This window comes from Nicotiana sylvestris, chromosome 8 (genome assembly GCF_000393655.2).
Source record: "Nicotiana sylvestris chromosome 8, ASM39365v2, whole genome shotgun sequence".
NCBI lineage: Eukaryota > Viridiplantae > Streptophyta > Magnoliopsida > Solanales > Solanaceae > Nicotiana > Nicotiana sylvestris.
Genome location: NC_091064.1, coordinates 208,461,014 through 208,478,818, shown reverse-complemented (window position 1 = coordinate 208,478,818; position 17,805 = coordinate 208,461,014).

The following is a 17,805-nucleotide window of genomic DNA, read 5'->3' as shown; positions in this document are numbered from 1 at the left end:
GGTTCGGTTAAATCTTTCAAAAATACTTCCCGCGAAGTATTTAAACGGGCAAAAATCGCTTGTATCCGCTCACTTTATCTTTGCACGAAAACTCTTCATGTTTTCGAACAAAGAGGGGCAGCTGTGAGCACATGATTTTTGCCTCACATGAATTACTCCAAAGAATTCCCAAATTTTTTTTTATTTAATTATTTGCTATTCTAGGAATTATTGCAGAATTTTCCTGATTATTTACATTTCTTGTGTGCACATTTAATTTTGTTAAAATCATAAAAAATACAAAAATATCGCATTTGCATTTAGGATTTAATTTTTATATTTTTAGATTAATTAATACATTAATTTGTTTAACAAAAAATAGAAAAGATAAAAAATATAGTCATGTTGCATTTTTTGCATTTCTATTTCGAATTTTGGAAGTTTTTTTTAATTTGGTACTTAATTAATCGTGGTAATTATTGTTTAGAAATAATGAAGTTAATTTGGTAGAATAATTTGATTTAGGGATTAAGTTAGGATTTTATTTTAAAAAGAGGGATTTAAAATTGAAAAAGAAAAATTAGAGGGGATCAGATATTTTGGGCCAATCCCAATTCAATTCACCCAAGCCCAAACCAAACACCCTTATACCCGTCCAAACCCGTTCAAAACCGGCCTAGATCCACCCCCAACCCAATCTGACCCCGCCCATAGCCAAACGACGTCGTCCTGAACCCTTTTTCATCATATTCGTTGATCGCATTCAATCCAACGGCTAAGATCGCCCCCCTCCCCCCCTTTAATAAAAAACCCGGAACGACCCCACCCCTCAGAACCCCCCTCCTTTCATCGTCTCTCTCTCAGAAACCAACCCCCAAACCCTAGCGCCGCCACCATTCCCCCACCGCCTTAGGGTGGCGGCGCCACCTCCAAACACCTCAAAAATTACACCCCTTAACCACCCAGACCCCCTTTTCCCAAATCCTTACTCCATTTCCCTCGAACATGGTCTGAACTCTTCGAATTTCAAATCTAGGGTTCGAGCCTTAGAAGCCATAGCGAGTTCGTTCATGCAAAGACATCCCTCGAGGTTTTACTCAACATTCAAGGTCCATTTAGTCCTGAAATAACATTGTTCGCTTGTTCTTGGCAAAGAACAAGCGGATGACGTTATTTGGGGATTAAATTAGAGGGTAAGTCACGAGGTCAAGTCGAATCGGTGAGTTTCTTCATTTATCATTTTGTTCTTCTTAGCTTCCTTTCCTCTTCTCTTCTTTTCTTTCTTTCCGATTGAATAAATTAAAATTGGAACAAATTTTAGCTAAAATTGATTATTGGTTGTGTTGTTCCTTTCCCGTTTTTCTTCTCCAAGTTTTGTTATGTGATTTTTCTTGTTTGGTCTGTTTGAATCTGTCATTAACAACATGTTTAAATTCTGATTTTTCCAGTCGTATAATTAATTTAATTTAAATCTTGCTAATCTGATAGTGTAGTCTAATTACAGCTCCCTAATCAATTTTAAAAGGAGAATCAGTCATTTAGCTAGAATTTTTTTTGAAACTCGTTTAGTTGTTTAACTCGTCTGGTCTTTCATTGAGTAGTCGAGATAGAATTCGAATTCTGTTTGGGCCCTGGGTTTAGTTCCGACCCATTTATTTCAAAGAACAGCCCATTCATTTGGGTTTAATTTGGTCCATTTGGTTTTGAAGCAATTAGCAGGGAGTCTCACCTAATTTAGGAAGCTTCCCATAGTGGTAGGGTTTAGGAAAATGCACTACTGATTAATTTAAAGAACTAAGTTAAGTGGAGTTAATTAAAATTATTGAAAGGGCATTTGTGAATCCAAGGGGGCATTTTCTACTGCCTATATAGAGGAGACCACAGGGAGAAGAGAGTGAAGGAGATGGAAAGAACAAAAGAGAATTAAGAAAAAAAGAGATAGTTGAGAGAGATAACTGAAAAGAACACTGTATTCTTTGGTTTGGTTGAAAATTGCTCCAAATTGGGTTTTGTTTCTGGTTGTCTGGCTTTCTTATTTAGCTATAAGCTTCTGAAAAATCACAAATCCTTGTATCTGGAAAGAATAGTTTGAGTTTTGGGTATTTAGAAGTTTGGTATAAGCTGCTTTGGTCCTGGGGTCCTGTTATTGTTTCACTGCTGCTTCTACTCTTGTTGTTTCGCTTTTCAGCTCACTTCACTTATTTCCATTTGCTCTCATCAGGTACACTTCTACATTTCACATAATGTAAGGTTTGATTTGGAATCAAGATGGCATTCGGAGCTTTGATTAGTAGTTGTAATCAGTTTTTTTTTGGTTCATGATTTAGCTTACTTGGTTTACTTGCTTAAGTTTCTAGTTTATGATATATGACATCCTGCTAGTTGTTAATAAACACTGTGTTGTGAGCTGCATCTGGCTGTAAATCAGTGGGGTAATTCAGTTTCTCATTTAGATGCCTCCTAGTTAATTATTGGCAATTTGTACAGGGTGCTGAACTAGGGAATCAACTCTTATAAAATAATGTAATGGCAATGTGCTGCACCTGAATTGCTATGCCTGTTAGTTCATTAAGTTCTGCTGTAATTTTAGTTTAGTAGTATTCTGTTTGGATACGATGTATAAAGATATAGGTGATGTCCGCTTTATGAACCATGTTTAATTCAATAGAAGTGTTATTTTATTCAATTTTGTATGAAGTTAACTGATCGTTGCTTATCATAAAAGAGAAGTTAAAGCTGTTGTTTACATGTATTCAATGTATAACTACAAATGCAAAGATGGATAGTAGACGTATTAATATTATTATTTTTTAGTCACTATACTTGTTTTAGTCATAAAGTGTGGTTAAGCTCAATGATTAAGGGTATGCTTCTGCTCTGAAATATCAAATTCAAGCAGCCTATTGAATTGTTTGACTGATTATAAAATTTACAAAAATTTCGATTGTCATTTACTGTTCAAACGTTGAGGCAGAATATGTTTTTCTCAAATCTCCGTCAGTTGAAAGGTGTGTGGCTTGATAAATGTGTGATTTTGTATATGTAATACGTAAATCAGAGGGAGTACGTAAGTCAATAGGTACAAAGAATTAAAATGAGTGTGTAAGTGCTAATGGATAATATAATAAAAATGTGTAATTAGATCATAACAATGTTGGCAGTGACGTTTTTGTGCTATGAGATTGAAAGTTTGAAGTTCATGAATTTTTTGATTAATTTAACAATACCTTTGATCTGTTTAGTAATTCATAAAGTTAAACATTACACTTTTTCTATAATAATATCCATAAACCATGGCCCTCATATAATTAATCCTTAAAATCGAGGTGTGTCATTAGTGAATTTTCCATGGCCCTCGCAAAGTTGAAAGTGCGTAGTTGCTTTAGGTGCGTTGTTACCTTCCTAAACTCGAGTGTGCATTTATGTGACCCAAATCCAAATCTCAACAATGTTAGATAAAATATGTCGGGGACTTCGGGTGCATTTATGTGACGTGGTTCAAGACGTGTTTTAAATAACGTTGAAATCTTCCCTAAAAAAAGTTAAATAAAGCGGTTAAAGTTAAAATTGAACCATAGGTTTAAAATGTATTAAAATCAGATAATAGGCCAATTATAATAGTTGAGCGACCGTGCTAGAACCACGGAAGCCGGGAATGCCTAACACCTTTTCCCGGGTTAACAGAATTCCTTACCTAGATTTCTGTGTTCGCGAACTATAAAACAGAGTCAATCTTTCCTCGATTCGGGATTTAACCAGTTACTTGGGACACCATAAATTATCCCAAGTGGCGACTCTGATTTTTAAATAAAATAATTCTGTTTTGATTGTCACTTAAATTGGAAAAAACTTCCTTACACCCCTCCGGGTGTAGGAAAAAGGAGGTGTGACAGTCTTCAATGTGTGACCCGGAGAACAATCCCTTATTCTGCAGTAGATGCAGTATGTTGTTGGTGATCTGGAATGTCTCCGCTTGACTTGCGGGCACAGCTAAGGCATTTGCCAAATTGTCAGTTGTTGGTTAAGCCCAATCATAAAGTGCAGCTTCTGGCACAAGAGGTGCCACCACTCTGACGTTTGGGTCAGCTGGCTCATCCCTGATGTTTCCGTTGATGTTCCCTATGTCACCCATGTCAATTTCAAGCTGGTGTGGTTGTTGTGATTGTTGGATCCTCTTGTTAGCATGGTTCAATGCCCTGAATTTTTTCTCGGGGTCTGAAAGTCCTTCAAGCAGTTCTCCAATCCTCGAAGAATTTCTAGGCATACACCTGAATTCCACAAGAGTTCAAACGTTAGAATTTCAATGAAAGTTGTTTAACACATTTGGAAATTGATTTGAACTAATAATTTTAACACTACTTCTAAGTTGTAATAAATAACACTGTTAGTTCCCCGGTAGCGGCGCCAAAATTTGATAACGCCCAACTATGCCTTCTAAAGGACAAAGCGGTCGCTGCAAATATAATCCGGTTTTAAGTCCGGAATCGAATCCTCAGGGAACTAACCTATTTATTACACTTTTCGGCAATGTTATTATCAACTCAATCAATCTCTAGATGCAAGATTTTTGCTCAATTAAGATTGGGTTTTTGTTTAACTACTTCAAATACTATGAAAAACAACAGTAAGCTAAAACAAAGATAATTCAATGGTAAAAAGGTCTAGGGCAGTGATTTCCCCAATTGCTAGTTTAGGTCTTGACTCTTCCGCTATAATCTCATTGTAATACTCTACGAGGATTAAGAGTTATGGGTTATCGTAATTATCTCTCGATCAACTACAATAATTTACTAGAGCATTCTCTCAAACTACTTTAGCTGACAACATGTGTGCAACTCTAAATTATCCCACCAAAGTTCCGTTATATCTAAACTCACTTTTAAGTTCAAGTAATGAATCCCTTCAATTACCCAAAAGTGAAGTTGTTCAATAGCTGTCTAACCTAATACTTTTTCTCAAGCAATATAAGGTAATTAGACACGATTAATCAAGGTCTCATTCAATTAATCACCATACAAAACATAATTGAACAATTATATCATAAATCCGGCTCGATTATAACAACTTGAGTCAAAACTTCAACCAATAATTGGTTCTATCAACCCTAAATAAGTGTTTAGCTACTCATAACAAAATAAGAGGAAACTACTAAATTGTTCATAATGTAAAATTGCAAGAATTAAAAGGAGATAGAAAAACTCTACTGTTTGGTTGATCTTCTCACACTTGTTCTTGCCTTCAAAAATAGTTTTTAAAAAAACTTGGAATAATATTGGGCGAGTTTCTAAAGCTTATAAGGGTTTACAAAATTTTCCCCGAAATTACACTTTGGTCCTCAAACTTCCAGCAGCGTGAACAGTGCACCGCGGTCGCGGCCAACCGCAGTGAGAGCTGACCTTTCTGCCTCACGATTTTAATCTATCGTGGTTCACCGCGGTTCCACCGCGGTTGCGGTGGACTTCTTGCCCAGGCCATTTTTTGCTTCTTAGTGCTCGGGTACTTCTTGAGTGGGCATTTTCTTCACATTATCGCCTCCAAAATACTCCATGTTGCTTCCTCTCATATAATATTCCTTGCGAAACAAAAGAACACTATTCAGAGCATTTTGTTGGCAATTTATCTATAAAACAACAACAAAGTATGGTCATATTAAGGTGTAAATATCAACTCTATAGCCTACTATCAGACATTTTATTGATTTTCTGGAAATTTTTCAAAAAACAATTTGAGTTGTTTTTAATCAAGTGGTGGTAGGGATCGTTTCCTATGGACTACAAGGTTAAAATTCTAGTGATATAATGTTTTACACGTTGACGTAGGTCTTCTTCCATATCGGATAAACTCATTATGGATAATCACTAGGTTATACTAGTTGTTGATAACTTGTATTTACTCTCCATCTGAGTATGCATGTTGGTTCAATGAAACTAGTATATATATTGAATGTTGATATTCACTTGACTTAAATTAACAGTTTACTCTCCATCTGAGTATGGCCTGTCTAAATTTATAGAGTGAATAATCTGTCATTATATATGTATATTGCAAGAATAGCTTTTTTCCCATCGAAATTTGTTGTTCAAGGTGCATAGATTATATATATGTAGTGTGTTTTGAATTTTATTATTCAAATAAACATGACTGATTTTGATGTATTCAATGAAATTGTCTCCCAAATTAACAGTGACTCCTTTCAATCCTCTTACTACTATACTTACTCAAAACAAAATTGAGGGTCCGAATTATGTTAATTGGAAACGAAACTTGGACATTGTCCTAATTGCTGAAGAGTACAAATTTGTGCTTGATGAGGTGTGTCCAGAAAAAACTGGAGATGATGTTATGGATGATGAATAAAAGACTTACCAGAAATAGGTCAAGGCTGATGAGATGGCACGAAGTTACATTCTGACATCTATGTCAAATGTTCTGCAACATCAGCATCAGTCAATGGAGTCTGCTTATGACATTCTGGAAAATCTCAAAGAAATGTTTAGAGATCAGAATCATGCGGCTAAGCAGACTGCTATGAAGCTCTTCTGAATACCAAAATGGTTGAAGGTTCATCGGTTAGGGACCATGTTCTGAAGATGATGAGTCTTCTGAATGAACTCGAGGTCCTTGGAGCTAACATTGATAAGAATACGCAGGTTGAAATGATCATGCAGACTCTACCTGACAGTTTTCAGCAGTTTTGCCTGAATTATAACATGAACAAAATGCATTTGTCACTTGCGAAATTGCTGAATGAGCTGCAGTCGGCAGAGACTATTATCAAGCAACAAGCTCCTCCCGTGGCATTGAATTTTGAGGCAGGTTCTGCTTCTAAGCCGAAAGGCGGTCAGAAGAAGAAAAAGACTCAAAAACCCTCTGTTGATGGCACAACTGCTGGTGTGAAAAAGGCTAAAGGCAAGTGTTATCACTGCAAGCAGCCTGGGCATCATAAGAAATAGTGTCTGACTTATCTGGCCAAGCTGAAAAATAAACCAGATGATTTACATCTACTTGTCATTGAAACTCTTTTAGCGGCTGTTTCTACCATGTCATGGTGTGTAGATTCGGGAGCCACTAATCATGTTTGCACTTATTTGCAGGGGTTTCAGGTAACACTGCGACTAAGTAGAGGAGAAATCAATGTTTATCAAGCAGATGGTTCGTCAGCCCCAACTTTAGCAATAGGAAACATTAGTATTTCGCTTAATAGTGGTAGAGTTTAGCTTTAAAAGACACATTATATGTACCTTCCTTTAGAAGGAATTTAATTTTGATTTCTAGCGCTACGAGAGATGGTTATGACATTAATTTTTATGATATTGATAAATGTGTTATTACTCATGATAAACGTTATCTCTCTTCGGCTACATTGATTAATGGTCTTTTTGTTGTTGACTCTATTCCTAAATCGTTACAACCTAAAGAACTGAATTATGTAGATTTACCAAGTAAGAGAAAACGTTCTTCTGAATTGAGTGAAACATATTTATGGCACTTGCGTTTGGGTCATATAAATCTAAACAGAATTTCAAGGTTGGTCAAGGATGTACCTTTGAGTTCATTGAAAGTGGAGGCACTACCAACTTGTGAATCTTGTTTAGAAGGAAAAATGACAAAACGAAATTTCCCCTCAAAAGGAAATCGAGCAAGTGATAAATTAGAGTTAATTCATTCTGATTTGTGTGGTCCAATGAATGTCCAAGCAAGATGTGGTTTTGAGTATTTTGTGACTTTCACAGATGATTACTCAAAATATGGATATATTTATTTGTTGCGTCGAAAGTCTGAATGTTTTGAAAAGTTCAAAGAATTCAAGACTGAAACTGAAAAGTGACATAATAAATATATCAGGACACTATGATCTGATCGTGGTGGGGAGTACCTCTCTACGAATTTCATTGGTTATTTATAAGAATGTGGAATTACATCTCAATTATCTGCACATGGAACTCCACAACAAAATGGTGTAGCTGAAAGAAGAAATAGGACTCTTATAGAAATGATTAGATCATTGATGAGTTATTCCGATTTGCCTTCATCCTTTTGGGTACATGCCTTAGAAACAATGAATTACGTTCTGAACTTAGTTCCTTCAAAGTCAGTACCTTTTGACCCCTACAGAATTGTGGACTGGGCGCAAGCCTAGTCTGCAGCATATTCGAGTTTGGGGTTGCCCGACACATGTGTTGAAAGGGAAAATGGATAAATTGGAGGCAAGAACGGATGTATGTGTGTTTGTAGGTTATCCAAAACGGACGAAAGGTGGTTTATTCTATTATCCTAAAGAGAAGAAGGTAATTGTTAGCACAAATGCCAAGTTTCTTAAAGAGGATTATTTGATGAACCATATTCCTAGAAGTAAACTTATTTTACAAGAACTTAGCAAAGGAATGAAAACTCAGTCATCTGAAAAACAAAACGACCAGATGCAAACCCCGAAAGTCGATTTGACATATCATTGCATTTTAGTAGTGGGAGAAATGTCAATAGACTTAATGTCCCGCAAGAACAAGTGCCCGAAGTCATACTACCACAAAGTAGTGGGAGTTATGTTGAGCAGACTGCACAACAGGAAGAAGTCGTTGATATCCCTGTGGATAGCATGGAGACTCAGGTTCCTGATGATGATGTGGTTCAACCACAAAATCAAAATGATGTAGTTGCAACTGATGTAGTGCGTAGTCATACTGGGAGAGAAATAAGACAGCAGTTTGTTATACGCTCTTGGAAGAATCATACGATAGGATCCCTGAGGAGCCTACTTCCCAACCTGTCAATTACGACCAAGCACTACATGATAAGGATGCCGATAAGTGGGTTGCTGCTATGAAATCAGAGATGGAGTCTATGTACTCTAATCAAGTCTGGGATTTTGTAGAACTAGCTGATGGGGTTAAACCCATTGGATGCAAGTGGATCTATAAGAAAAAGAGAGGAGTAGACAGAAAAGTGCAAACTTTTAAAGCAAGGCTTGTAGCGAAAGGGTTTTCTCAGAAAGAAGGGATCGATTATGAGGAAACCTTCTCGCCGGTATCCATGCTTAAGTCTATAAGGATTCTCTTATCCATTGCTGCTCATTATGATTATGAGATTTGGCAAATGGTTGTCAAGACATCTTTCCTCAATGAAAGTCTTGATGAGTGCATCTATATGATGCGACCAGATGGTTTCGTGGAAAGTGGCAAGGAACACATGTTGTGTAAGCTTAAAAGGTCCATTTATAGACTAAAACATGCATCTAGGGCATGGAACACTTGTTTTGACAAGGCGATTAAAACTTTTGATTTTGATCAGTGTCTTAACGAGTCTTGTGTATAAAAAAAATAGGATGGGGACAAAGTAACGTTTTTAATCTTGTATGTAGATGACATATTGCTCATAGAAAATAATGTGGGCATGTGGGATTCAGTTAAACAATAGTTGTCCACGCACTTTAATATGAAAAATTTGGGAGAAGCGGCTTATATCCTTGGGATCAAGCTCTTGCGAGATCGCAAGAAAAGGATATTAGGCTTATCAAATGCTCTTTGTATTGATACAATACTCTCTAGGTTTAGCATGCATGATTCCAAGAAAGGATTTCTCCCTTTCAGGCATGGAATTTCTCTATCTGAAGATCAGTCTCCTAAAATTGATGAAGAGATAGAAAAGATGAAGGCGGTCCCCTATGCATCTGCTGTGGGGAGTCTAATATATGCTATGTTAGGTACTAGACATGATATCTGTTTTGTCGTTAGCGTTGTTAGCAGATTTCAGTCTAATCCTTGGAGAGAGCATTGGACAGTGGTTAAGCATATAATCAAGTACCTAAAAAGGACTAGGGATTACATGCTAGTCTACCATTCGGATGAACCTATGCCTATTGGGTACACTGATTCGGATTTCCAATCAGATAAAGATTCTAGAAAGTCTACCTCAGGAAATGTGTTTACTCTGGGAGGTAGAGCCATAAGTTGGAGGAGCATCAAGCAAACTTGTGTTGCTGATTCCACCATGAAAGCCGAATATGTGGCTGCCTTAGAGGTAGTTTGGCTCGGGAACTTCCTAAGAGAGTTGAATGTGGTTCCCTCAATTCAAGTACCAATAACACTTTATTGTGATGATAGTGGTGCAGTTGTAAATTCAACGGAGCCGCGAAGCCATAAAAGAGCAAAGCACATTGAGCGTAAATATCATTTAATTCGTGAGATAGTGCAAAGAGGGGATGTAGTAGTCACCAAGATTGCATCGGAGAACAACTTGGCGGACCCGTTTACTAAGAGCTTATCACATAAGACTTTTGATAGGCATGTAGACGGAATGGGTGTCAGAATTGTAGATGCATGGTTATGAATCTAAGTGGGAGATTGTTAGGATATACTATAAGCCATGTGTATTGGTATAGTATTCTTTATGGAACAATTGTTTGTTTATTTATTCAATTCGATAAATTTTTATTTTAAATAGAACATGTATTTGTTTGTGTGTCTGTTGCTTATATAGTAGATGATTTAGTGTATAGAGTTTATCTTATACACGGAAGATTAAATCATCGATTCTTATAAGTCATAAAGTTTATGTTCACAATCTAATGATGGAATTGGATAAGCCATCGGAATGGTTGTAGCACAAGATTAAATATACTTTATCTTGATTATGGGAATGGTTTATGTTACACCCCATGTTTTGTATATGGAAGTACGCCACAAATAAATTGATATAAGATCGGAAATGAGGCGTTACGTCCCGTCTTTTCGTACGTTGAAGTTTCATCGTAAATTAATCAACATAAGTTCGGGAATGAAATTTATTTTGGGATTATAAGTATCATGCTATTTCAAACAAGGGATAAGTAAATTTGTGAAGGTGAGAGGGTAAGCAAATCGGAAAAATGGATTTCGTCGAAGTTGGGCATTTTAGGATAAAATACGGCCCGAGCTAAAATGCCCGGTATTTATAGACTACTACCATACAAGGTACTATATGATCATGATAGTAAGGTATACAAGTATATTAAAAGCGAGTAGTATTTTAAGTAAGTTGAGATAATTCTTAATTATGCTGGTAATTGATTAATTACCGGGTACAAAAATATTACCTAATTAATCCAAATATTTGGATAAGTATTAAATCAAAACGTGGCAGCAAAAGAATTATGATATTATGACTCTTAAGTTAATTATATATGTGGCAAAATGTCCATGATGAGTCAAGATATATCATGATAACACGTTTTCATTTATTTAGAGAATTGGACATAAGTACTTTGGTTGCTTTTTTACGTGAAAATACAATGCATCCTAGCTAGCTCCCAATTTGACTACCAAAAGTCCAGTTCACATTCAAATGAGGTGTCTGATCAAATCCTATTGGTTTCATGTGTTATTTTCAAAGAATTAGGTTGGATAACACCACAATTATAAGAGATGTATGTGCTAAGTAAGTATCGGATGAATTCCCAAATGAATCATATGAAATTTCATAACGCTATAGTAGCGGAGATGCAATTATAAGGAATCACAGTACAATCTTTCTCAAGAATATCATATGAATTTTCCCTATTTCGGCCCGCCGTTACGTGTTGTCACAATTGACGCGTGTTAGAGGGATTGTCAAGAAAATCAGCTCAGGTATGTTAAGGTTATCCCTTCTTTCTTTTGGCATGATCCATACGACACAAACGAAACGAAAAAAATATACTTCCATAAATGACTTTATTCATAGAAGTATTAGAGATGCCTATGTTCTTGAATTTTCATGTGTCATATTATTCTATCATCTGTTCATGGGTCTCAGAAAAATACGTAAGTTGAAAAAAGAAAAGCTTACTTCATGATATTACTCGAAGGCATAATGGTCTTATGATATTCCAAGAGATTTTATTGACATACTTCTCATGCATTGCATTCATGTACATTTACCCATGACCAGATGACATTATATACGTGTATATGTGTGTGTGTGTATATATATATAATATATATATATATATATATATATATATGAGAAAAGGTTATGGCGTTGTATACGTACCACCACCTGATCAGCTAGTATACGCTAATGATTTGCCCACAGTGGCCGAGATGATATAATCGGATGCCCTCAGAGGCTTGATGATGTTATGAAACATGTACCTATGCACGACATGACATTCATACGCATATGCATGACACCAAAACTATTTCATGATTTACAAAGTTATTCAGACTTACAGGTTAAGTCATTTACTCTATATTTCTTCCATATTTTTTATGTACTTATTTATATGCCTTACATACTTGGTAAATTATTCGTACTAACGTCCCTTTTGCCCGGAGACACTGTGTTCTTGCCCGCAGGTCCCGATAGACAGGTCGAAAGCCCTCCAAGTAGGCTATCAGCTCAGCGGAAGTTGTTGGTGCACTCCATTTTCTTCGGAGTTGCTCGTTTGATCAGTATGATTTAGATGTGTATTGTTTGGTATGACGGAGCTCTGTCCCAACCTTTAAGTTAAGTATGTACTCTTAGAGGCTTATAGACAGATGTCATGTATACGAAAGCTTGTATGGCCTTGTCGGCATATGTTTAGTGTGTGAATGGTTTTTTTGGTCTTATAGGCCAATATGTCTAATATAGAAGTTTGTATTCCCTCATGCTTTACTCCGGTTCACTTACCTATTATAAGATGATACGAAAGATACATTATGTTGGCACTCGGTTAAGTAAGGTACTGGGTGCCCGTCCCGGCCCATAGGTTTGGGTCGTGACAGTTTAATTCCAACTTCTTGTGCTAGTGCATTTTGTATGTATTGAACGGATCAAGTAGAGATAGGTATTTTATACTGACTTAATAAAATAATTTTTCTAGTCCATTCAATGTACTTATACTCTTAATCTTGATATAATTATTATTAGTTATGTATATCATTTATTGTTTTAATTTATTAAAAAGCGAGATTCTTTCGTGGGTCAATAAGCCTGGTAAGTTGGACAATAATAATATACATTGGCAAAGTAATAATTAGTTGATAGAATCCATGTCTCGGTTTTTTGAGATTGATGATACTCCTTTATGAAAGCGTATAAGTTTTTATGTGTAAACCCAACCGGTGAATTTTGTATCCGATACATGAAATAAGTTAAGTGAAAGTCTAAAGGAAGTAATCAATAAATAAAATTATCAGTAATTTAATTTGATTGGTTAGTATCTGAATTTTAACATGGGGAGTTAAATAAGGTTTTATGGAAGATTTTCGAAATTGAACTAAGGAGTGCAATTACGAATTTTTAGTGGAATAATTCATAATTTATTATGGTAGAAATTAATTTCAAAATTTCGAAATTAATTCCATAATAGGAAGCCTTGTTAATTAAATTATTTGGTCCCTATTGTGCCTAAATAATAGGAAATAAAGGAAACCTTTCCTTAGTGGAAGAAGAAAACCTAACAAGTTTTGGAAAAGGATTTTAAACCAAAAAACGTAGCTATATATACTAGATTCCCGTTTTTTACGCTGAAAAACAACATGTTTTTCTTCCTTGAATTTCGCCCACCCGAAGTTCTCTATTTCCGGTTTTATTTGGGTAACACAGTAAAAGACTGTGGAAGGTTGCTGAGGTCTTGCAATTCTGGAACTTGAGACGGATATCGATTTGCTTTATTCACGCTTCAAGAGATAACTCGTATAATCTCCGTATATGCTAATTGTTTAATTCACACGTGAATAAGATACTGTGAATTCTTCCGCTGCGATATATAATCCAACATATTTCATGTACAATATATGTATAATTGTAGATATTTCATGTATATCAGCTAAAAAAATAAATACTAACTCGGATATGCTACGGCGTACATATTCTAATTATTTAATACTGCCTTCAGTTTCAGTTTCAGTTTACGTGAAGTCAAATATGTATAATTGATAAAAAAAAAAATATAAATTGTGAAATGTTTTGTAAATATCTGAATTTTAACTTTCATGAAAATTTTAAAATAAATGTATGAAAAAACTTAAAGAAACTGAATGCGTTCGCTCTTGTACTCTAAGGTGACATTTGTTCTAGAGAATCGTGAAAATTAAATCCAGATTTAAGTTTTTGAGAATTGCTTTACACCTTTTTGCAACAACCAAAAAAAAAAATCAATGTTTTTGAAGATCCTGACTCGATTATATTAAATCTTTTAGGAATTCAAGAAATTATTTTTACAAACTTTAAAAAATTTGAAAAAGTAAATTTTAAATGAAATGTCAACCATTGTAATGTTATCTCTTGATCCGCAGCTTTCAACTTCAATTCTCTTCTTTCTTTCGTAGGTATGTTAAAGGTAAATAATTACTCCCTCCGTCTCATATTATCAGTCATGGTTACTAAAAATAGTTGTCTCAAATTATTTATTATTTTAGAAGTTCAAGACAAAATTAATTATATTTTTTTTACCCTTATTGATAATTGTTCTTGACGACGGAGATAACACATAAATAGAATCAGGGGCGGATCTACCTTAGCTCGGTGTCACGTGACACCACTTCATCGAAAATCTTTACTAATTATTTATATATAATTCAAATGAAAAAACAAGAAAAACGGTAAAATATAATAAGTGACACTGCTTGTCACAAAGAGGCATAGCTTATTTGGTCAAAGCCTAAAGATTTCTGTGCAGGGCCGTGAGTTCGAACCTTTATGGCCTCATTCTACGTTTTAATACTTTTGTACTACTTGACTAGCAAATACATTTTTTGAATTGGAGGGATACTGCTTGTATTATATCTTTTTCCTGATTGTTTTTTAATATTCAATGAAGAGAGTTTTTATCTTAAGACATAAATAAGGATAAAATAGTATAATCCCTTCCTAATTAATGTTTCTTAAGAGACGTGTAAAAGAAAAATACAACAGATAATTTGAGACTATATATATATATATATATATATATGTATGTATATATATTTATATAGCTCTAACATATTTGAAATCAAACATCAAATATGAGTTAGTAAAATTAAGTCTTAACACGTGTTAGTCAGTGTCGTGATACATAGCAGGAATGGTTCGGTATTTAGAAGCATGAAAGCTAAAGCTAGGAGAGCCGAAGAACCATAACCGGAATCATCCATCCGAATCCAGAAATAAGAACGCGAGGGCTTGAAACTCGAAATGGTCATGTCCTACATAGGTTGTGAATACCTTACTTCGTGCACTTGTAACATGTAAGGAAAATGAGTAGATAATATTGACTAAAAACAAAAAGGAAAGAAGACTATAACTTATCAAAAATACTGTGTCTTGGCAAGCCATTATCTTGAAAGCGATTTCGGTCCGATTGGGTGCAAATCGTTAAGACTGGTCGCTCCCCAAGGTTCCACAACACCTCCAAACACGTGCACTCGTAACTGCAAGTTTAGAATTTGCACAAAACAGTTGCCCGAAAAGAAGAGAAGATGAAGGTATTTTATGTGTTGGATAATTCCAAAGAAGACTAGGAAGAAAGTAATGATTAGCTAGATGAATTTTTGGTTAAGAATTGAGTGAATATGATGGCTAATGATCATCCTATGTATAGCATGAAAATGAGTTTAATTTCATGACAAGTGTCTTGCTTACTTGTCAATTTCCTTTCATGCAAGATGACAACACATACTTACTTGTTAATTTTCTTTCATGCAAGATGACAACACATGTCATGCAAAATGACACTTGGCTTAGCAAGGCCATTTGTCAAACAAATTTTTTAAATTAATACCACATGTAAAAACTCTTGCCATGTACCAATTATCTAATAAGAGTATTTGGCCACTTGAAAATATGTAGGATACTAGTAAAATAAAAAGACTCATGGCTATTGGTTGTAAATGGATTTTCAAAAAGAAATCTTTGACTTTGCATTATAAATAATACCAACATTCCCCCACCAATGCAAAGACAAAAATAGAACAATTCTGGGCAAAAGAAGGAACATGTACTTAAGTGTCAATATCTTTCGATTTGAATTGACACGTAGTGAAATGAGGCAACAACTAACATCCACAAAATGAAGTACTCTTGAACTGAATGGGTATTAGTTGAGACTCCCACAACACATACTATATCCTTAATTTTATGCAAACTTTGTGATACTAACAAAGTGCTTTTGTGGTCATGCAGTCTCATGAGTGCTCTAGAAAGACATCCCAAGTCTTTCATAAAAGGCGACTGCACCTTTACACTCACGTAGGTGATTCCATCAAGTCTATCTACACATAGACTATCTTAAGGTATGGAATCATTAAGAGCAAAATAAGCTCAACCTTATAAAGCACTACTACACGCCATAAGGATAGGAAATGTAGTGCATACTGAGGTCTCATATGGCTTCGTTTGACCACAAATGGGTATCCACCATACTTCCTCAATCCATGGGCTTTAGCCCCATCCCCTCGACGTTTCAACGATAACTCTCCTTGCCAAACCCTTGGTTAAAGAATCCGCCAAATTTCTTTTGGATCTTACATATTCCAAGAAAATAACACCATGTTTCAACAACTGTTTTACCGCACCATGCCTAATGCTTCTCTATTTAGCTCTTCAATTCAGCTTGAGTTTCCATTGTTATTCCCTAAGTTATATAAAAGCACTTTGAATAAATTTATATACGAGTGACCTTATAATATAACTTTAACTGTTTATTTTAAGGTTAGTTTTTGAGTTAAACATGGATAAAGAGAGAAAAGCACAAAAAGATAAAGGAAACAAGTATAGCTACCAACTCCTTTTGTTGTCATTATTCTCCTTTTGCGAAATAATGTCAAGTGTGTCTGTTGTTGCCAGATTATTCTTATTCCATTCTCAAATTATTTTCTCCTTGGCATAATTCACGTCAATAATCCATTCCCATTTTCAGTAATTCATTTATCAGTAATTATAATTATCTACTCCATTTTCTCATAATCATTCCTTCTTTGTTAAACCCGTATGCATTTCTGTCACTCTGGCCCACAAATTCATTTTTCTCCAACGTGTCAACTTTTCATTGGATAAAAGTGAGGGCACAATTTCCGGTAAACCTCACGCGCATTCAATCACACATCTCGCCCTTTTATGTTCTGTTCCCAAAATAGGAACTCTGCACGAAATTCCAGTCGTAGCGGTGAAGTCACGACAGAAAGGAAAAAACACAAGTCTTTTCTAAAAGCCCGATGGGCCCATCACTGGGCCCAACATATAGCCCAAAAACCAAACTTCCCGTTAAGCACACTTGTGTCCTCACTGGCACGCATAAATGAACTACATTATGCCACGTGTCCGACGCCACCGATACGCGGCATTAGTTGCGTCATACGTGTCGGTATCAGCTAATATACGACGCCGTAATCAACTCGATAGGGGCACATTATAGGATTATACTTTGAGCTTTGGCATATTACCTATTTGGTAGGGACCACTAACAAATGATATTTTAGGAAAAGGAGGTACAGGACGAAAGTCAAAAGGTAAATTAAATTGACTATCTTGTCCCTTCGACTATTAACAAGTGGAAAAAGAAGTCCAATTCAGTAGCTGAGGTGACAAAATTATTGAGATTTGACTTCATGTATTAGAGTTTAGATTGTGACTTTTTAGTAATTAAGTTTCTAGTTAAGATATTAATGATACTTTTTATTCAAGGTTTAGATTGTGACTTCGTAATGTGCGAAACAGATGATTGTTTTTTACTTGAGTGATTTTAAATTATGGTGAGGGTAGTGTATACGCAGACTTTATCCCCTATTTCAAAGGGTAGAAAGACTGTTTCTAAAAGACTCTTAGCTTAAGAAGACGAAATAGACAATATATCTGTAACATCAACAAAAACCCTAGGAATAATAACAACTAGCATCATACAAACCAGAA